This window comes from Rattus norvegicus, chromosome 12, assembly GCF_036323735.1.
Source record: "Rattus norvegicus strain BN/NHsdMcwi chromosome 12, GRCr8, whole genome shotgun sequence".
Taxonomy (NCBI): Eukaryota; Metazoa; Chordata; class Mammalia; order Rodentia; family Muridae; genus Rattus; species Rattus norvegicus.
The window spans coordinates 101,143-122,931 of record NC_086030.1 but is presented as its reverse complement, the minus strand read 5'-3'; the positions used below and the strand labels follow the sequence as shown (position 1 = coordinate 122,931).

Genomic DNA, 21,789 nt, shown 5'->3' with positions numbered 1-21,789 from the left:
GTCCAGAGATATGAACACAGTATGGGTTAGTCCTGTGCTCTCAGGATTGTCTGCACTTCTGAGACTCTCTCTCACCCCTTCATCTGTACAGAGAGAAGAGACACCAGGTCAGCTCCAGACAAAAGCCAATCCTTATTTTTAAAATAGTGGCATAGGCACAATGCCTATCTAATAGTAAGCAAATCAATCGATTTTTTATCACCATACAAAATTCATGCCAAAGAAAATCTTAAATTTTATCAACATACAAATATAATTTCCAGTGTAAAAAAGTAAAACGTCATTTTTTTTAATAAAAAAAATGAGGATTTCTACAAATTGACATTGTGGCTAGAATGTGTTTTGCATTAAATGTAGATATAATAATCTATCCAGTTTTGCAATGTTTTATAACTTTGCTACTTCTTCCTACATTCTCATTAATCATAAACCCATGGCAAATATAAACAACAAATATCTAAGGTATACACAGTATAATAGTCATGCCAAAAAATTATTCTTCTAATTAGCTTAGGAAGGCATAAGCAAATTCTTAAGTCCACAGTACCAGAAGAAAGTCAATATGAGTCCATGATTTTCCAAAAGAAATATGAATATTCACCAGCCCTTGAGTGTGAAGATTGTGGGAAACAGAAAAAAAGTAACAGGCAATTAACCTCAACGTAGCACAGGATATCCAAAGAAAGGGCAATGTAACTCTCCATTCCCAAACAATCGGCAGCCCGAGATTCCTCCCATACTATGAACCACTTTAAAATCTACAGTTCCCAAGGCTGTTGGGACAATGCAGAGAAGGGTGTCAGTCTTTTTACACACAGCAAAACTGAGTCTAAGTCACTCAAGTAAATTTGATGGCTAAAGAAAGAAGGTATTGAAACAGAGGTGCACAGATACCTAGTTCAGAGAGAATGAAGGGCAGTAATCGTTATTCCCCAACTGGCAGACTCTCTAAGAGCCAAATAACTTAAGGTGCTTTCCCAGTTTGTTTACTTTGTTAAACTGTTTTACCATTCGAAGTATAATAATAATAATAATAATAATAATAATAATAATAATAATAATAATAATAACAGTAATAATAATTAATAATAATAGTAATAAAAATATTGCACTGAACAAATAAATAACAGTGATGAACGTGCATGAGTATGTCAGTGGAAAGTCTGTCATAACTGAGCAATTGGTGTCAAGTATTCTGCTCTGGAATGTGTGGGTATAGATCTGTTTCATAGGCAGGTTATGCACATTTTTGAACCCTCTGTAGAAACAGCGAAGTGTAATGGACAATGAGCTGTCTTAATATACATGCTGTTAAGGTACCTATATTCAGGTAACAGATTCCTTATTCCCCATCCAAGAAACTCCTGCTGAGACCATGAATATTGGGTGACCATTGTAAGGTCTTGAAGGCATATCTTGAAAAACCAAACATGTTCAAAATAGCAGCATATATGATATGGAGCTCTGAGAGTATGCACCTCAGGGGAAATGATGTCTATGGGTTTATGACAATATCCTCTGATCAAGAATGTTTTGATCATTTCTTAATAAAAGTATAGTTTTGCACTTGTTATTAATTTTCCTATATTCAATTTTTTATGATGGGAATAGAGATTGCATGTTTTGTATTTTGTGCTGTGATATGTATGTGTTTTGAATGAATTTTTTAATAATTCATATGTGTGGTATCCAACAGCTGTATGTATGCCTCACTACCCAAGAGATGGAATGAAAGAAATATAACAATTTTTTGACATGCGATAAAAATTTTGTAAGCAATCTCACAACATCTGAGGTTTTACCTGTTAATCACAATGAAGGCACATCACTCACTTAACATAATAAGACAGTCCTAGAAGCTTATCAAACCCACAAATTCTATAGTGTAATAAGAAAGGAAGAAATGCCTAATCCGTGACTAGGTGGGAAACTTGAGAGGAGTTTCTTTGGAGAAGCCACTTTCATTCTTTATCGCATTGAGTGCTTTTTGGGGGGGAACTACTTATGATCTTCTGAGGCCTGCGTGTTATCATTTTTCATGTTCCGTGGTCCAATATGAATTAACTTTGATTTACATTCTGTTTCTCATAAGAAGGATTTGTCTTGTTTTAGAACACTACCATACAATAATAATCCTATAAACTTGTGATTATATGTTCACATGAACTCAACCCATGTTCAGAACAACCATAGCTCAGGCATTGCCAAATTCTGGATTCTGTGTACTGAGACATCTTGGCAGTTTTAAAAGTTTTTTATCTTGGCAGTAGGCCAGCAGTGTCTTGGATTCTAGCCTGAGGTTAGCTTGACTATAAGAGCTCACTCATCAGGCCTGGAGGAACAGTTAAGCATGTTACACTCTATGGAACCTGTGCCACATATCTTAGTGTACCAAAAACCTGAGTTTTCTCCAAACATCAAACAAAAATTCTAAGTCTGGTGTAATCATTTCTTCAGAGTCAGACATTGTACCAAATTCTGGGAATAAGGACACACATCATGATAGCTTCCTATAATGTTCATTGGATTCCAGTATGCATCCAGACCACATACGTCAAAAGAAATAGTACTTAAAGTGGACCCCAGATGTCAGCACTGGCCTCAACTTGAAAGAATGACAGATACATATCCTTAGAAAGAAAAGGAGGAGTTTAGTTCCCGCATATTAGAAGGATACAAAAAGACACAAATGTGTATGCAGAAATACAGAGGGAAGAAAAAGATACAGGATGAAGGAAAGAAAGAATGTAAAAAACATGGCAAATACAAACAATCACACTCACATGAAACAGAAGGAAAGAGAGTAACAGAAAAAGACAGAGAAAGAGAGAGAACAAAGTACAGAATTGTATATGGTAAAACATGCATGAATCAATATTATCTCAGAGCATAAGGCACAGGGAACAAGAGGAATGGTAATGACCTGGGGACTATATGTCAAGTAGTGAAATGATGTGTGAAGAGTTTTCTAGAACTGCTAACAAAGCCTTTTGTTACCAAGCACCTAGAAGGAAGGAAAAAGTCACCACCAGTCACACCAACTAGAATCTCACACACCTCATAAGAAAAGGTTATTTCAGAATGCATCATAGAAAAACAAATTCCATTGCCTCAAGCACTGAGTTCTGCATTCAGTACCCAGGCTCTTGTATTCATTTGGATAAATCAGGTTTTATTTCTGGTATTACTCTTGCCCAAGCTTCTCATTCTTCCTTCACTGTGAGATGCCTTTAGGACCATGAGCTTAGCACAGGAACACACTGTAAGTATGTTGTCAGTCACTCCATTTCTTTCTTCTACTGCTGCTGGTGAGGAAATTTATGGAATACAGTGGTTGTTCATTAGCCTCTGTAGGTAGAAAAGTACAACTGAACTTACAATTCATGGAGGCATAGAAGGTCAACACATAAACCTAATTTCCAACAGAAAAAGAACATGCCTCACTCCCCCAAAGGTATAGGCCCAGGCTTGATCTGCTTGCTTTGTGAATTTATGTTCTTATATGTCCCTGCCAAGAAGTGTTTATATAAGAAGCTTCAAATTTCCTCTTCTCCCCTGCAGATAATCACAGAAATATCTCATCAAGCTTATTTCTAACTGCACCATAAATAACTTTTCTTCAGAAGTTTCAAGGCATGATTTCTGAAGCTAGGGTTATAAAGAGAGTGATCTCATGATTTCTCATTCTAGGGCCATAAATATTGTTTAAAAAGTCAGGCAAAGGAAGTGCATGGTCTACACACCAATCGATTTATATCACTAAATTACAAAAGCAACATAGAATTGACCAAAAGGTTTCTGTGGTTTTTTTTGTTCATTGTCTGTGATAGTTTCTTGTCTGCACTAGACATTTTTCTATATTCTTATGGAATCTTTATTCCCAATTACACCCCCAGGGTCTGGTTAAAGAAAGAGGCAAAATGGGCAACAAAATAGCTTTGAATTGTCACCTCTTGGCTTTGAAAATAGGCAAACTAATATTCTTCAATCCTTGACTGTCACAGATTATGGCAAGGAGGAATGTTCCTTTGCTACCCAATATCTGAAATTGTCATGCCTCAGGATTAGAATGCCCATCTCAAGGAACTCTCCTTTGGGAAGCACCATATTCCTACTCAGCAATCACTCATCCTTTCCTGGTCCATTTTTTCTTGTTGGTTTACACTGAGTTGTAATTTAAGCTTTCTTCTGCCCCACTCTCTTCTCTGAAAACTCCAAATTCTTTCTGCAAAATAGAATCAGGAATCATCCCAATATATACATGGATGTATCCAACAGGCATTGTCTGAAAATTAGAAGAACTCTTGCTGTAGTTATAACACTTGAGACATCACACAGAATGACAATGACTCTCAAAATTCAACAGGATTATCAGAAAAGAAACAACTGACAACATCAGGAATGGTCTTTGACTGTTTTTAATCAACTTGGTGTGTTGATGAGAATTTAAAATTCCCTTTCCAAGATAACTTACACAAATATGCCATTGAGAAGCTCCATATTCCAAATCCAGTGAATTTTCTAGGCTTGAATGGAAATAGCTAAGCTCTTACACCTTGGGGAACTTTTGTCTCAAAGTCTGTTTAGGAATGTTGCATCTTGTCTTCAAAATGTTCCTACTTATCACCAAAAGGAATTACGTAGTCCTGAGAATGCTCACCAGGATGAATGAACAGGAGGAAAGACAACCTGCTTCACCACATACAAGTGCCTGTAAGGACAACGAGGAAGAGTAGGCAGGTTTGGGTCCAATGTGGGATTTTTGTTAGGGGTACAGTCATAAAAACCATGATTTTAAAATTTGCCACAATATGCCATAGCAAACATACAATGCAACCATGATGGTGGTGGGAGCAGTGAAAAACTGTTGGCAGACATAATAAAGTAGTGTAAGCAACAAAAGAGAAAATTCTTATTCTTAGTATGATGTTATCTTCTTTGCATCAAGTAAACCAAAGCATGATAGGATATATGCCTCTGAAAGTTAGTGAGATTCAGTTAGAAGAAAGAAAAAAATAAATGGTGGCACAGGAAATTGTAGTAGAGTTGGCATAGGTCAGTTGACAGAGTTAATGCTTAGCATGTAGGAAGACAGAGTTCACACTGGGGCTCTCCTCATTGGCTTCTGTGACGCTGTTTTTCATCATAACTATTGGGAATGGATAGCAGGATGATTTAAACAAAAATATAACAATAAAAATCAAGGAACCAATCCACTCTTTTCAGAGCAGAACAATTAGGTAATTTTTAAAATTTGATTTAACATATATTATTTCTAGAATACATTATTTTTGCCTGTGTGCGCACATCCACATGTATGTGGACAAACACTTGCCAAGATTCCATTAGGAAGTCAGAGTACGACTTGTAGAAGGTGTTTTTTTTTTCCTTTTTCCTGTGGTGTATCAATACACACTTAACAAAAAAACCAGCACAATAGTCCCATCAAGAACTTTCTAGAACAAGGTCAGGACCAAAGATAATTTGATTTCTTTTCATCAAGTAATGACATAGAAATCTAAATAGATTGCTCTTTAAAAAAGGTCAACTGTACAAACCCCATAAGCTGAGCTAAAAAAGGATATGTTCTCCCCTGTGCTTTTCTTGTCAAATTTTTACACTAAAGCTACCATCACACAGAGCTAACTAATATATCCCTAGATGTTAACTTTTTAGCATATTCTCTCATATTATATTCCATTTCCATATCTTCCCAACCATGCAAACCACCAACATCTCCATTCATACTTTTATTATACTTTTAGAAAATGTTAAGTATTTCAAAGGTATCAATCAAGTTGCAATGAAGCTAGGCATATGCCTTCACATTGAGCCTAGGCACAAATTCTAGTAGGAGGTCAAAGATACAAAAATGGAAGCAAAATCACCAGGAACATTTCCTGATTCCTGTGTTAGGAGACACACATAAACACAAACTACACAACTATAACACATAATTAGAAATTGTATGTGCAATCCTATGCCCTGCTTGTTTGGAAAGTCTCAGTGGGCCACTGTGAGGCTTGTTGAATCTGTGGGTTTGGTAGCCATGTCCTCGAAATCTCTGCCTCCTAAAATCTTGCCTTCTCTTCAGCAGAATTCAATAAACTCTGCCTAATGTTTGGGTATAGTTCTCTCTTAATCTAAGTACATCAGTTGCTGGGTGATGCCTCTATAATGATAATTTGATGAAGCTCCAATCTATAAATATAAGAAAGTGACATTACAAATTATTTCATTCACTTATTTTTGCCATACAGTTTTGAGTCTAGTCTCCTTTTTTGGGTCATCTAACATACATTACTCTCTCTCAAGATGGTGTCAGGAGTTGACATTTTTGGCATAGGACTCAAGACAATCTATGTGTTTCTGAACAGAATAGTGTATAAAGACAGTAAGTTGCATTTACACAAAACAGTATTTAACAGCTGATAAAAATATGATACCATGAAAGTTTAAACAAATGGATGGAACTTGAAAAAAATTCATCATGAGCAAATTGCTCCAGAATCACAAACCTAAACATTGTATGAACTGACTCATAAGCAGGCATTAATTTCTCGATGACATATTTCTCAATAACTTCCACAGGACAAGTAAAAATTTTGTATGTCCAGATTAATATTAGGTGTTAGATGATATATAGTAGAATGATATAGTATGTTACTGATCATGTCCTAAAGTATGTGTCTGTGGAGCAAATCACACTATAAACCAAAACACATATCATTTTACTATCTATCTTTTGCTGCCTTCAATATATGACCTAGGTTGCTTAGGATTTACAGAGATGAATCTCTGCTTATGAGTTCTGCGTGTATAGCAGTGAAACATCACATTGAAAAGAAAATTGTCTCAAAAGTAAAGAGTTGTTAATCGAATTCTCTTTTATAAAATATACATTTATAAAACAAGCTTTAAAGAACAGTCAATATGAACACTAAAGAGTAGACTTTCCAAATTTCAATTAGCTGTAATAAGATCATATATCATCATATAACCATATGAAGTCAAAAACAAGAATAGAAAATTAGAAACCAAAAAGCAAACAGAAAATTATGCTAAAAGCCATTCTCTCACCTCACATGTAGCAGCACAGGCCAACAACCTGTTGGTGCTTTTGACCACTTAGAGGCAAGGAAATCACCAATATTCTCTTATACTTTGTTGTCAAGGAAAGAAATCAAGCCTAAAAGCAGTCTAGTTTGTTCACTGGATGTATGATATTATGGCCTGTTTACATTTTAAAAATGAAACATGAGAAACAAAAATCATCCAAGGAATTCTGTGATTTCCGGGCTTGGAGATTATGAAGTGACTAGTGATGCAGAAGCTTCATCTGTTGGAGGCTCTCCCACTGGTTTATTGACCATTCTAAATCATAGAGCTATTTTGCATATATGAGTGATGAATGCAGTTAAGACACATGCCCAGAGCAGACCTTTGAAAAGTCACCTCTCAGGATGCAGTCTGCCACATCCTCATCCTTGCTGGAAACTCAATATTAATATTTAATTGAAATCATTTTTTACCCCCAAAGTAAAATACGCAAATAGTATCTGACCCAGAAATTTCTCAACCTTAAACAATGTTAGAAATTTTTCTAAGTACTATATGTTCTTTGTTCTACTAAAATAAATAAGTGTTTTTCTCTTAAGATCCAGGGCAATCATTTTGTACAATTAATCTACCATAGTCAACAGTATAGGAGTGATATACATGTGATCCATGATGACTTTCTGATGTATCACAACATTTTAGTGAAAGACACAAGAAAGCATTGCAACCAAACCACCTGAAAAAGTAAATGATGGAAGATTTGTCTTTGTGTTCGTGAAAACTGCAATTTGTACTCAAGCAATGTTAAAGAGTGAGCCCATTATGCTGAAACATAATTTTTGGAGTTGAATGTCTGAGAATATACATGCGCAAGGATCTGGAACCAAACATAAACCTGATTTTCCATAGGACTAGTGCTGGGAAATTGCATCATGGCTCTTTATATGATTAGGCTATAGAATACTTCCATGAAAGTTCATATCATCTCTTCAACAGAGTCATCTGCAATGGACTCATAAAGAAAACCATTTCATGTACTCTGTGCAGAAATAAAAATAAAAATAAAAATTTTCAAATAATATATTATGAGTAGAGAAATTTCACCTATAGCAGTACAATCTAATTTTTTCAGGGAATGTATATTAATAAAGATACAATTTCAGGTACAAATGACTCTGTGTAACTTGAGATCCCATAATTAGAATTCAGAAGCAAGCAGAGCTCAATGCATTCAAAGGCCGTCTACCAGGAATTGATTACAATTCACACAAGGAAATGTTAATGTGTCAGACAAATAGAATAGCAAATATATGTTTTCCCTGAAATGAAGTACTTTTGACTAGATGAGAAAAATATTTTGACATATTCCTTCTCTCCCTAGGGCTTATGCTCTTGCTATTGAGGAAAATGTGTAAGAGACAAGAAGAGAACTAAAAAGACCCATGTGATTCGACTGTCCATTCCCAGCCTAGTTTCCTTCATCATCTGGAGTAGTTCAAAATGATGTTGTGTCTTTTCTGTTCAGTCCTTTTAATGGATGTCAAGATACTTCTGTTTCTTTATGTATTGGAACTTTCCTCCAGTCTTTCCTAATGGCATACATTAGCATATGGTGTCTTTAATAAAGAGATATGCATGGACATGCACAGATGTTCAAAAAAGGGAAAAACAAAATCAGAGGATTTTTGAGAGCCAGGGAAGACAGAACCTTCCCTACACGTTTCTGAGTAAAAGCACTGTTTTCAGATAGTGAGTAAAGTAGGGAAACTAAATCCACACCATTAGCCAATGTATACATGTGACTGAATCTACCTACAGAACTCACATTAAAATTAGACTAAGCACACCAGATTGTAGGGAGCCGTATTGGATTTGGGCCTGGCTGCTTTGTGGCTCAAAGTGTCTACATGATTCTTGGCTGCATGGCCACAGATGTTCAACCTTGAAATGACTGTCATAAGTCTTGAGAGTGTTGGACAAAAGCCTCTCCCATGAATTTACGGCACAGGAAGATAACATTCACAGGATGTTTCAGTCTGAGCAAACACCAGATGTCTCCGGCGTCTCTATCGCATGACCTCTTCATCTTCTGCTCTTGGTGCTGGGATGCCCTTCTCCCTCCATCCTTTGTGTTTCACTAAGGACACTCCCCCTACCTGAAAGCCTTAAAAGCTCTAACGTTCGCCCCAATAAATGAGACCTTGACAATAGAACATTTGCTTGGTCTCCTTCTTCTCTTCACCCCCATTTGATACACAGGTAGAAGGCCTCTTCGGGACCCTGAATAACTGGACCTGCTGGACGGGTCACCAGATATTTCTGAAGTGGTTGACAAGTTTTCTATCCATCCCTAGGAAAGTCGAAGTGCAGTGCAGAGTATGCTTATTGTGGGTAAAATCAAAACATACTCTGCTTAGGAAGAAGAATCAATACTCTGACTCTGTAGCCCCACCACTAAAGTGTCCTTTCCATATCCATGGTCATGTTTTCCATTCCAGAATATATCCTCTAGTAAAGAAAAACTCTCCAGCAACACTCACAGAAAACAGGGCAGACAAAATGCATCTTAAACTATTATCTGTAAGAACCAAGAAAAGTCTGAAAGGATCAATCCTCTGTGTATTACAAGAAGTAAAAAATGCCATGACTCACTCAGAGTTCTGAGAATAGCACCCACTTATGAGGACATGTAGGTTTGTGACACATTGTTCTTTTAACTCTAATATTTAACTGTACCTTCAAGTCGAACAGCAACATGATTGCCGATAATTACGTTTTACAAATGTAGGTAATTTGCTAGAATACTTGTGTCTGGAAAGTCAGATAAACAATCATGTTAGGTGGATGGCTGGATGGGTTTGTGACTTACTAAGGTTATTAGTGAAGGCAGAGAATTGTGGATGAAAAAACAAAGTACAATTGGCAAATTGTTATACAAATTAGCCTGATTTGGCTGTCTACCTCTACATAATGCTATGCGTATGATGTTCACTACAGGCCATTAGAGTTTGTTTTAAAGTTCCAAAATCCCGGTGAAGCAAGATGGAATACTTTTGAATTATTTATTATCCTCTTTAGGAGTGTCCAAATATTTCTTCAACAGAGTCTTTTCCATTGGTTAAATGTGAATGTTATTAGAAACAGAATCTCCGTAGAAGCTGACTGCCAGATTAATTTCATGTGCCCTTTCAGAGGGTCCCAATCCTCTGTAATTTTTTAACTCTAATGCATCAGCCTATATAGCTTCTTCTTTAGTTGAGTCTTCTCCATTAGGATCCAACAGATCAGGTTGATAGAAACACCCTAAGCAGTTTTAGACTCTGGCTATCTTCTCCTGAATCCCCTACTTCAAGCCACCATTGACACTGTATGTCTATAGTTTTCCATGAAGACTTAGGAAAAAACCCAATACAATCATGATAGCTAATACCACAACACGAAAAAATAAATACAAGCATCTCAGTGAAGTACAAAAAAATTATAAGTCCCCAACTTTGATAAGGATCCATGTACCTCCAAAAGAGAGCACAATCTGCTCCTGTCCTTAGACTGCCTAAAGTATTAGGAAAATTCTTAATGCAGTGCCAAATAGAGTCATGTTAGTACAGTAGAAAAGCAAGTGGTGGATACTCCATCTTCGTGTTCAAATCCAATCAGCACTGGAAAACACCATTGACCTCTTCAGACCCACTGCTGCCTAAAAGCCATCTCATGATCTGAAGCATTATTCTAACTAGAAGCTCCTAAGGATAGAAAAATGCTCTTCTTTTCTTTCTTTCTTTCTTTTTTTTATTAACTTGAGTATTTCTTTTTTTTTTTTTATTAACTTGAGTATTTATTATTTACATTTCGAATGTTATTCCCTTTCCCGGTTTCTGGGCCAACATTACCCTGACCACTCCCCCTCCCCTTGTATATGGGTATTCCCCTCCCCATCCTCCCCCCAACACCACCCTCTCCCCAACAGTCACATTCACTGGGGGGTTCAGTCTTCTCAGGACCAAGGGCTTCCCCTTCCACTGGTGCTCTTACTAGGCTATTCATTGCTCTCTATGAGGTTAGAGTCCAGGGTCAGTCCATGTATAGTCTTTGGGTAATGGCTTAGTCCCTGGAAGCTCTGGTTGCTTGGCATTGTTGTTCTTATGGTGTCTAAAGCCCCTCCAAGCTCTTCCAGTCCTTTTTCTGATTCCTTCAACAGGGGTCCCGAACTCAGTTCAGTGGCTTGTTGCTGGCATACTCCCATGTATTTGCTATATTCTGGCTGTTTCTCTCAGGAGAGATCTACATCCGGTTCCTGTCAGCCTTCACTTCTTTGCTTCATCCATCTTGTCTAATTGGGTGGCTGTATATGTATGGGCCACATGTGGGGCAGGCTCTGAATGGGTGTTCCTTCTGCCTCTGTTTTAATCTTTGCCTCCCTATTCCCAGCCAAGGGTTATCTTGTTCCCACTTTTAAAGAAGGAGTGAAGCATTGGCATTTTGATCATTCGTCTTGAGTTTCATGTGTTGTGTGCATCTAGGGGAATTCAAGCATTTGGGCTAATGCACTTATCAATGAGTGCATACCATGTGTGTTTTTCTGTGATTAGGTTTCCTCACGCAGGATGGTATTTTCCAGTTCCAACCATTTGCCTATGAATTTCATAAAATCATTGTTTTTGACAGCAGAGTAATAGTCCATTGTGTAGATGTACCATATTTTCTGTATCCGTTCCTCTATTGAAGGGCATCTGGGTTCTTTCCAGCTTCTGGCTATTATAAATAAGGCTGCTATGAACATAGTGGAGCATGTGTCTTTGTTATATGTTGGGGCATCTTTTGGGTATATGCCCAAGAGAGGTATAGCTGGATCCTCAGGCAGTTCAATGTCCAATTTTCTGAGGAACCTCCAGAGTGATTTCCAGAATGGTTGTACCAGTCTGCAATCCCACCAACAATGGAGGAGGGTTCCTCTTTCTCCGCATCCTAGCCAGCATCTGCTGTCACCAGAATTTTTGATCTTAGCCATTATCACTGGTGTGAGGTGAAATCTCAGGGTTGTTTTGATTTGCATTTCCCTTATGACTAAAGATGTTGAACATTTCTTTAGGTGTTTCTCAGCCATTCGGCATTCCTCAGCTGTGAATTCTTTTTTAGCTCTGAACCCCATTTTTTAATAGGGTTATTTGTCTCCCTGAGGTCTAACTTCTTGAGTTCTTTCTATATTTTGGATATAAGCCCTCTATCGGTTGTAGGACTGGTAAAGATCTTTTACCAATCTGTTGGTTGCCATTTTGTCCTAACCACAGTGTCCTTTGCCTTACAGAAGCTTTGCAGTTTTATGAGATCCCATTTGTCGATTCTTGATCTTAGAGCATGAGTCATTGATGTTTTGTTCAGGAAATTTTCTCCAGTGCCCATGTGTTCGAGATGCTTCCCCACTCTTTCCTCTATTAGTTGAGTGTATCTGGTTTGATGTGGAGGTCCTTGATCCACTTGGACTTAGGCTTTGTAGAGGGTGATAAGCATGGATCGATCTGCATTCTTCTACATGTTGACCTCCCGTTGAACCAGCACCATTTGCTGAAAATGCTATCTTTTTTCCGTTGGATGGTTTTGGCTCCTTTGTCAAAAATCAAGTGACCATAGGTGTGTGGGTTCATTTCTGGGTCTTCAATTTTATTCCAGTGGTCTATCTGTCTGTCTCTGTACCAATACCATGCAGTTTTTATCACTATTGCTCTGTAATACTGCTTGAGTTCAGGGATAGTGATTCCCCCTGAAGTCCTTTTATTATTGAGGACAGTTTTAGCTATACTGGGTTTTTTGTTATTCCAGATGAATTTGCAAATTGTTCTGTCTAACTCTTTGAAGAATTGGATTGGTATTTTGATGGGGATTGCATTGAATCTGTAGATCGCTTTTGGTAAAATGGCTATTAATGTCCATTAATGTCTATATTAATCCTTCCAATCCATGAGCATGGGAGATCTTTCCATTTTCTGAGGTCTTCTTCAATTTCTTTCCACAGAGGCTTGAAGTTATTATTGTACAGATCTTTTACTTGCTTGGTTAAAGTCACACTGAGGTACTTTATATTACTTGGGACTATTATGAAGGGTGTTGTTTCCATAATCTGTTTCTCGGCTTGTTCCTCTTTTGTGTAGAGGAAGGCTACTGGATTATTTGAGTTAATTTTATACCCAGCCACTTTGCTGAAGTTGTTTATCAGCTTTAGTAGTTCTCTGGTGGAACTTTTGGGATCACTTAAATATACTATCATATCATCTGCAAATAGTGATATTTTGACTTCTTTTCCAATCTGTATCCCCTTGATCTCCTTTTGTTTTCTGATAGCTCTGGCTAGAGCTTCAAGAACTATATTGAATAAGTAGAGAGAGAGTGGGCAGCCTTGTCTAGTCCCTGGTTTTAGTGGGATTGCTTCAAGTTTCTCTCCATTTAGTTTAATGTTAGCAACTGGTTTGCTGCATATGGCTTTTACTATGTTTAGGTATGGGCCTTGAATTCCTATTCTTTCCAGGACTTTTATCATGAAGGGGTGTTGAATTTTGTCAAATGGTTTCTCAGCATCTAATGAAATGATCATGTGGTTTTGTTCTTTCAGTTTGTTTATATAATGGATCACGTTGATTGTTTTCTGTATATTAAACCATCCCTGCATGCCTGGGATGAAGCCTACTTGATCATGGTGAATGATTATTTTGATGTGCTCTTGGATTCGGTTTGCCAGAATTTTATTGAGTATATTTGCATCGATATTCATAAGGGAAATTAGTCTAAAGTTCTCTTTCTTTGTTGGGTCTTTTTGTGGACACACTCTCTGTGTCCTCTCGTTAGTCTGCCTAAGGTTTAATCTATCTTGTTGATTTTCTCAAAGAACCAACCTTTCGTTCTGTTGATTCTTTCTATGGTCCTTTTTGTTTCTACTTGGTTGATTTCAGCTCTGAGTTTGATTATTTCCTGCCTTCTACTCCTCCTGGGTGTATTTGCTTCTTTTTGTTCTAGAGCTTTTAGGTGATCTGTAAAGCTGCTGACATATGCTCTCTCCTGTTTCTTTCTGCAGACACTCAGAGCTATGAGTTTTCCTCTTAGCACAGCTTTCATTGTGTCCCAAGTTTGGGCATGTTGTACCTTCATTTTCATTAAATTCTAAGAAGTCTTCAATTTCTTTCTTCTTTTCTTCTTTGACCAGGTTATCATTGAGTAGAGCATTGTTCAACTTCCATGTATATGTGGGCGTTCTTCCCTTATTGTTATTGGAGCCCAGCTTTAGGCCGTGGTGGTCTGATAGCACGCATGGGATTATTTCTATCTTTCTGTACCTGTTGAGGACCATTTTTTGACCAATTATATGGTCAATTTTGGAGAAAGTACCATGAGGAGCTGAGAAGAAGGTATATCCTTTTGCTTTAGGATAGAATCTTCTATAAATATCTGTTAAGTCCATTTGGTTCATGACTTGTCTTAGTCTATCTACGTCTCTGTTTAATTTCTGTTTCCATGATCTGTCCATTGATGAGAGTGGGGTGTTGAAATCTCCTACTATTATTGTGTGAGGTGCAATGTGTGTTTTGAGCTTTAGTAAGTTTTCTTTTACATATGTTGCTGCCCTTGTATTTGAAGGATAGATATTTAGGATTGAGAGTTCATCTTGGTGGATTTTTCCTTTGATGAATATGAAGTGTCCTTCCTTATCTTTTTTGATGAATTTTAGTAGAAAATTGATTTTATTCGATATTAGAGTGGCTACTCCCGCTTGCTTCTTCCGACCATTTGCTTAGAAAGTTGTTTTCCAGCCTTTCACTCTGAGTTAGTGTCTGTCTTTGTCTCTGAGGTGCTGTCTTGTAGGCAGCAGAATGCAGGGTCCTCGTTGCGTATCCAGTTTATTAATCTATGTCTTTTTATTGGGGAGTTGAGGCCATTGATGTTGAGAGATATTAAGGAATAGTGATTATTGCTTCCTCTTATATTCATATTTGGATATGAGGTTACGTTTGTGTACTTTTCTTCTCTTTGTTTTGTTGCCAAGATGATTAGTTTCTTGCTTTTTCTAGGGTGTAGCTTGCCTCCTTATGTTGGGCTTTACCATTTATTATCCTTTGTAAGGCTGGATTTGTAGAAAGATATTGTGTAAATTTGGTTTTGTCATGGAATATCTTGGCTTCTCCTTCTATGGTTATTGAGTGTTTTGCAGGATACAGTAACCTGGTCTGGCATTTGTGTTCTCTTAGGGTCTGAATCACATCTGTCCAGAATCTTCTGGCTTTCATAGTCTCTGGCGAAAAGTCTGGTGTGATTCTGATAGGTCTGCCTTTATATGTTACTTGACCTTTTTCCCTTACTGCCTTTAATATTCTTTCTTTATTTTGTGCGTTTGGTGTTTTGACTATTATGTGACGGGAGGTGTTTCTTTTCTGGTCCAATCTATTTGGAGTTCTGTAGGATTCTTGTATGCTTAAGGGCATCTCTTTCTTTAGGTTAGGGAAGTTTTCTTCTATGATTTTGTTGAATATATTTACTGGTCCTTTGAGCTGGGAGTCTTCACTCTCTTCTATACCTATTATCCTCAGGTTTGATCTTCTCATTGAGTCCTGGATTTCCTGTATGTTTTGGAACAGCAGCCTTTTCTGCTTTACATTATCTTTGACAGTTGAGTCGATGATTTCTATGGAATCTTCTGCTCCTGAGATTCTCTCTTCTATCTCTTGTATTCTGTTGGTGAAGCTTGTATCTATGGCTCTTTGCCTCCTCTTTGGTTTTCTATATGCAGGGTTGTTTCCATGTGTTCTTTCCTGATTGCTTCTATTTCCATTTTTAATTCCTTCAACTGTTTGATTGTGTTTTCCTGGAATTCTTTCAGTGATTTTTGTGATTCCTCTCTGTAGATTCCACTTGTTTATTTCTGTTTTCCTGTGTTTCTCTAAGAGAGTTCTTCACGTCTTTCTTGAAGTCCTCCAGCATCATGATCAAATATGATTTTGAATCTAGATCTTGCTTTTCTGGTGTGTTTGAATATTCCGAATTTGCTTGGGTGGGAGAATTGGGCTCCGATGGTGCCATGTACTCTTGGTTTCTGTTGCTTGGATTCCTGTGTTTGCCTCTCGGCATCAGATTATCTCTAGTGTTACTTTGTTTTTCTATTTCTGACAGTGGCTAGACTGTCCTATAAGCCTGTGTGTCAGGGGTGCTGTAGACCTGTTTTCCTGTTTTCTTTCAGCCAGTTATGGGAACAGTGTTCTGCTTTCGGGCGTGTAGTTTTTCCTATCTACAGGTCTTCAGCTGTTCCTGTGGGCCTGTGTCCTGAGTTCACTAGTCAGGTCGCTTGGAATAGGAAGGTTTGTCTTACCTGTGTTCCCGAGGCTCTAGTTTGCTCGTGGAGTGTTGCTTATGAGCTCTCCATGGAGGCAGCCTCTAGGAAGATCTGCGCCGCCCTTTCTGGAAGCTTACATGAACCAGGGTTCCAGATGGCGATTGGTGTTTTCCTCTGGAATCAGTAATGTGGGCAGAGTGTTGTCTCTTCTGGTTTCCCAGGCGTGTCTGCCTCTCTGAAGGTTTAGATCTCCCTCCCACGGGATTTGGCTGCAGAGAACTGTTTATCTCTTCGGTCCCTTCACGTCCGGCAGTGTCTCAGATGCAGGGGACCTGCTGCTGCTGTGCCCTTATCGAAGGGAACACAGAGGCCGTATACAGATTCCTCTTGGGCCCGGGATGTGGGCAGGGGTGGGCAGTGTTGGTGGTCTCTTCCACTCTGCAGTCTCAGGAGTGCCCACCTGTCCAGTCAGTGCTGTCTCTCTCCCACGGGGTTTGGGAGCAGCGAGCTGCTGTGGGCAGGGATCCGCGGGTTTGCTACTCCCGCTAAAAACCCAATGTCCAATTTTCTGAGGAACTTCCAGACTCATTTCCAAAATGGTTGTACCAGTCTGCAATTCCACCAACAATGGAGGAGTGTTCCTGTTTTTTCACATCCTTGGCAGTATCTGATGTCACCTGAGTTTTTGATCTTAGCCATTCTCACTGGTGTGAGGTAAAATCTCAGCGTTGTTTTGATTTGCATTTCCCTTATGACTGAAGATGTTGAACATTTCTTTAGGTGTTTCCCAGCCATTTGGCATTTCTCAGCTGTGAATTCTTTGTTTAGCTCTGAACCCCATTTTTTAATAGGGTTACTTGTCTCCCTGTGGTCTAACTTCTTGAGTTCTTTGTATATTTTGGATATAAGCCCTCTATCTGTTGTAGGATTGGTAAAGATCTTTTACCAATCTGTTGGTTGCTATTTTGTCCTAACAACAGTGTCCTTTGCCTTACAGAAGCTTTGCAGTTTTTTGAGATCCCATTTGTCGATTCTTGATCTTAGAGCATAGGCCATTGGTGTTTTGTTCAGGAAATTTTCTCTAGTGCCCATGTGTTCAAGTTGCTTCCCCATGTTTTCTTCTATTAGTTTGAGTGTATCTGGTTTGATGAGGAGGTCCTTGATCCACTTGGACTTAAGCTTTTACAGAGTGATAAGCATGGATCGATCTGCATTCTTCTACATGTTGACCTCCAGTTGAACCAGCACCATTTGCTGAAAATGCTACCTTTTTTCCATTGGATGGTTTTGGCTCCTTTGTCAAAAATCAAGTGACCATAGGTGTGTGAGTTCATTTCTGGGTCTTCAATTCTGTTCCATTGGTCTGTCTGTCTGTCTCTGTATCAATACCATGCAGTTTTTATTACTATTGCTCTCTAATGCTGCTTGAGTTCAAGGATAGTGATTCCCCCTGAAGTCCTTTTATGGTTGAGGACAGTTTTAGCTATCCTGGGTTTTTTGTTATTCCAGATGAATTTGCAAATTGTTCTCTCTAACTCTTTGAAGAAATGGATTGGTACTGTGATGGGGATTGCATTGAATCTGTAGATCACTTTTGGTAAAATGGACATTTTTACTATAGTAATCCTTCCGATCCATGAGCATGGGAGATCTTTCCATCTTCTGAGGTCTTCTTCAATTTCTTTCTTCAGGGGCTTGAAGTTCTTATCATACAGATCTTTTACTTGCTTGATTAAAGTCACACCGAGCTATTTTATATTAATTGGGGCAGTTATGAAGGGTGTTGTTACCCTAATTTCTTTCTCAGCTTGTTTCTCTTTTGTGTAGAGGAAGGCTACTGATCCATTTGAGTTAATTTTATACCCAGCCACTTCGCTGAAGTTGTTTATCAGGTTTAGTAGTTCTCTCGTAGAACTCTCAGGATCGCTTAAATATACTATCATATCATCTGCGAATAGTGATATTTTGACTTCTTCTCTTCCAAACTGTATCACCTTGATCTCCTTTTGTTGTCTGATTGCTCTGGCTAGAACTTCAGGAACTATATTGAATAAGTAGGCGAGAGTGGGCACCCTTGTCTAGTCCCTGATTTTAGTGGGATTGCATCAAGTTTCTCTCCATTTAGTTTAATGTTAACTACCATACCCATTTTTAATAAGGTTACTAGGCTCTCTGGAGTCTAACTTTTTAGGTTCCATGTATATCATGTGTAATGTTTTAATGATGTCAAAGAAATACCAGTTAGGTGAATTTTCACTACCAGTAACAAACATTATTGAAAGTCAATAGTTATTGTGTTTCCTGTTTGTTGAAAAAAATCTCAAAACAAATTCACTACACATATGTGAAAAATATATTTTCATTATAACAGTGTAATGGTTTTCATATTGGTATACTTGGGATTTCATCTCGGACCTCAGGGTACCTGCTAAGTTAATGTCCCAGTTTGATAATCATTATATAATACTATATCTAGATTTTTTAATTTCACTAAGTTATTTACATTCTGCCAAGGATAACTGTTTTTACACTGTCAATATTTTGGGGACATGGCAGGATTCTGGGTATAGAACACCACCATTGGAACTTCCTCTGTATAGCTGTGGGTGACGTGTGAAGACAGAAAAAGAAATCTGTCAATAAATTCAGACTATTGAGTATCTGACACTTGAAAGAACCTGTAGTATCTCCTTTATTGGTTCAACTGACATCAGAAAATGCAAAAGAATGTGGCAGTTATGAAACATTCCTCTGTTCATGACAGAAGTGAGGGCCACAATTCAAACCACAGGAGCTCCTCCTCAGAAGAGAGATATGAAAGACAAGAACAGAAAACCTATCCCTCCCTCAATACAGAGTCTTCTCTGCTTAAAGCTGTTGTACAGAATTCGATCTTTCTGGGTGAGAATACTCTTACAATGAAAGCATGAAATCATGAAATAGGGACCAAGCAAAAGTGCAGAGAAGAGATAGAGATGTAGATCATTAGAAACCATGCAAGAAATCCCTGTGTCTAGATACAAAAAGCCTAAGTAGCAGACTATCTGAGAGTTCCAATAAGGAAGCATCTACATTGATGAAGAGGAAGAGAAAGATGAGAGACAAGGAAGAAGAGCAATAAGAGGAAGAAGAAGAGGAAGAAGAAGAGGAGGAGGAAAAGGAGGAAGAGGAGGAGGAAGAGGAGGAGGAGGAGGAGGAGGAGGAGGAGTTGGAGGAGTATGATATAGATTTGGATCTTCTCCTTACCCACACTGGAGGAGCACATATTCCTCCTGCAGGGCTGAGCATGATCCAAGAACAAATTACAGATAAAAACAGCTTAATGTACCAGAGGATGAATTTGAAGGCTCTGAAAAAAGTCAATCAGTGATCTCATCACAAAGGTATTCACTCCAAGTGTAAATATGATTATCCAAAGCCCCTTCAAGAGAATATAGACTGAAGGAGAGGCTTTCAGTCCATATCTGATCGGCAGGTTTAGAGTGTTTCTCCAGTCATCACTCACATTTATTCAACTTTGGTTGCTATAATCAACTCAAAATTCTCCCAATTTGGAGAATTAATTTTCAAGTTATTGATCCTTAATTTTCAGAAAGGATGTCACAGAAATGATACACAACTTTGCTTGATTGCATCATAATTTGTGGCATATCATACTCACCTAAATGTGACACATGGAGTTCTCTGCATGGAGATGCTCATTTTGCTCCCAATCAGACCAAGAGATGACAGTGTTAAAGTACGTATTGGCTTCTTCATGGAGTGTGGTCTCAAATTAATGAAGGTGTCACCAAGGGGAATCATCTCACCCTTGGAATGACTGTGAAAAATTCTACAGGAGTCTGAGATTTAAAAAAGTTCAGTACAATGACTGAAGTGATTGTTGGCTGTATGGCAGAATGGATTCAAGGCCACCTTGCTATTCCTCAAGGAATTGATTTAGTGGAAGACAGCAATCAGTTTTCACATATGCTTCTCTTGGATGACAGCTACAGTCAAGAGATGTTTTAATGATGGATTCTAGGGTAACAGAGGGAAGAACAAGGCTATTAAAAATGAAATCCTTGATGAAGGGGAGTGAGATTCATACCCAAACTAAGAATCTGGAATTAATGAAAACAAAGAAGAAGAGGAAGAAGAGGAGGAAGAGGAAGAGGAAGAGGAGGAAGAAGAAGAAGAGGAAGAGGAAGAGGAAGAGGAAGAGGAAGGAGAAGGAGAAGGAGAAGAGAGAGGAGGAGGAGGAGGAGGAGGAAGGAGAAGTGGAAGGTTGACAAAAGGTAACTATTCATGACAAAACAGAAATAAACCTAGTCTCATCTCACCAAACAAACTTGTCATTCAGTAAAGTTTAGATTTTGAAGAACGAGCACACAATTTCTGAAAATAGAGTTTGCACAGAGCCAAACATAGAACTTTGTGATGGTTGACTGCTGTGGCCAACAAATGACTTATGAAAAAATATTTTGACTTTTTATTGTAAAGCTGGTATGCTGAAAAGGAATACATAGAATCATTTGAAAGTAATTTCATAGAACAGTATCACAAAATCCATTGCTTAGCGACAATTTAAGAAATACTGCTAAGACATTTGCTAACCTTTCACAAATAGATTCACTTCCATGGATTATTCTCACATGTATAAAGTTGAGTGAAGAGACCTTGACATCATCTAGTATGATGTCCTTCCAGGAACTCTGTGAGTACATGGGTCTTCCTAACATGAAGATGAGGATAAACGATGAAATTCTTCAGCAATCCTTTGAATGACACTAACCCCAATCAACCCATGCAATACTCGATGTGCTGGCAAAACTTGTACTCCATAGGCTTCAGATGTTTGACAGATTGACTTCTAGTACATCTGAAATATATAACCAAGGTAATTCATTGTAGACCAGAAGTCAGAAGCTGAGCAACAAAAAAAAAAAAAAAAAGAACACTTTCCATCTTCATCTTTGGAGTCTTTTCTGAAATCTGTTCCTTGGATTCAGATGATGACAAGATTAAACATAAATTATTAAATTATAGTCTCTCAGGTACTTTTCAGTATATTTTAAATTTCTTGCTTATATGAATGGTATAGAGCAATAGATTTATCTTTAAGTAATGTGTACATTATTTGTTAGCATGTTTTCACACAAGAAAACAAGAGGTCGAAACAATTTTAGACCAATGGAAAATAGGAAATGACACATAAGATGAGACTAATTAATCTTTGAATTTTTTTCTATAGGAAAAAGGGTCAAGGTTTCAATCTAAAACTATTTTGGTTCCAGTAAATAGTGGAAAATGGTCTTGCAATAGGCAAACCTGGGTAACATTGGCTGAGTGAAATAATTCCTGGTAACAATGCTGTTAGGTAAACAAGGAGCTCTGGTTGTAAGAGTCTTACAGGGCCTGTCAGTACTGTTGGGAATAAC

At 38.0% G+C, this 21,789-nt stretch overlaps 1 pseudogene; it reads left to right on the top strand.

Moving 5' to 3' along the window:
• Positions 1 to 19,565: 19,565 nt before the first annotated feature.
• On the top strand, positions 19,566 to 21,136 carry LOC134481313 (pre-mRNA-splicing factor CWC22 homolog; annotated as a pseudogene).
• The last annotated feature ends 653 nt before the right edge of the window (positions 21,137 to 21,789 follow it).